Source organism: Buceros rhinoceros, unplaced genomic scaffold, assembly GCF_000710305.1.
Source record: "Buceros rhinoceros silvestris isolate BGI_N320 unplaced genomic scaffold, ASM71030v1 scaffold14651, whole genome shotgun sequence".
Classification (NCBI taxonomy): Eukaryota; Metazoa; Chordata; class Aves; order Bucerotiformes; family Bucerotidae; genus Buceros; species Buceros rhinoceros.
This window is the reverse complement of record NW_010396066.1, coordinates 4,117-5,537: the sequence shown is the minus strand read 5'-3', so window position 1 is coordinate 5,537 and position 1,421 is coordinate 4,117.

Genomic DNA, 1,421 nt, shown 5'->3' with positions numbered 1-1,421 from the left:
TGCTGAACGAGGCTCGCAGCGCACAAATTCATTACTGCAGGGAACACTCCTCACAACGTGCACCGTCTCTAGCCGCCACTGCAGTCTGGCTTTCATATTATCCCTGAAGGAAAAGAAATGTCTGTGTCCTGACGGGAAGCAAAAGCTATGATTAAATTAAGTATTTAGTCATGATGTGACCAGAGTTCCAAAGCAGGTGGTGGCTTGCAACCATGTTTGAAACCTGCATTTAACCTAAGGGAAGAAAAACCTGCAGTAAACTTAATGCCTAGAATAGGACAACTACACTATGCTCAGTAAGCTCACAGTTGGTACGATGTTATTTTTCCAGATAATCTTTTCTTAGCCTACTCATAAAGAGAAACTAAACAACTACTTTAATTCAAAAGCCTAAGGACAGAACAGCATTTCATGGGTTTCCCCCCACCAACCTGAACAAAGATAAAACTGTCAACCAAGCAAAAGTAATCCTAGAATGTGTTCAAAAATCTGTATGTGTTATCACACACAATCTCATAGCATCACGTCACATTAGGCACATCACTACATGCTTCATGAGGTTCAAACAGATGGCAAACACCTCCTCCAACTACAGACACTGAGCCTCTTGCCTTTGCAACAGGGATATACGCGCTACTAAATAAAGATTTAGATGCATATTTGACATAAACCTTGATTACTCAGCCTGTACCATGGCTAGCAGCTCAATCCCTTCATTATGTTCCAAACTCACAATTCACCTTTCATTCAGAAGTATCGGAAATAAAGTAATTTAAATTTAATGGCAAAAAAAAGCCACACCAAACCTAAACAAGAAACCCTCCATCCAGCAATAAGAGATTACAGTTTCTGAGAATTAACAGTACTGCAAATTGCAATGTTACATCAATAAACAGAAGAAATATCTAAATTTTAATGCAACATCCTCATACGCTCTTCTTCAATGTAAGAGATACTGTGACGCTGGGCTCTGAAACATCTTAACTTTTAGACAGCTTTTCTCTTTGGATTTTTAAAAGTACTTAAACTGTATTAAACATGATTCATATTTCTGAGTTCTGTCCACTTGGGTTCCATGTCTTCACCCAAGGAGAAGTACAAACAAGACCCATCTAATAAAACTTTAAAACTCACCAAAATAATTCCTGTATTTGCTTCCAGTATGTAAATTATGCAGGAAGGATGAGGACACGACAACAACAGTAATTTTAAATGACCCACCCCCTGAAAGAGGGATGTTGCTGCTGCAGCAACAGAGCTGCCTTTCTAACTTCATGTCGATGAACCCTCTGAATGACACCACGGTTCCGCGTATACCCTCGTACTGTCCCCGTCAGCTGCCTTTCAGCCAGACCCCTTGTTGCACAAACACATCCGTGCTGCTTCCTAAGCAGAAGGGACCGTGTCCAGCCAGTCTGACC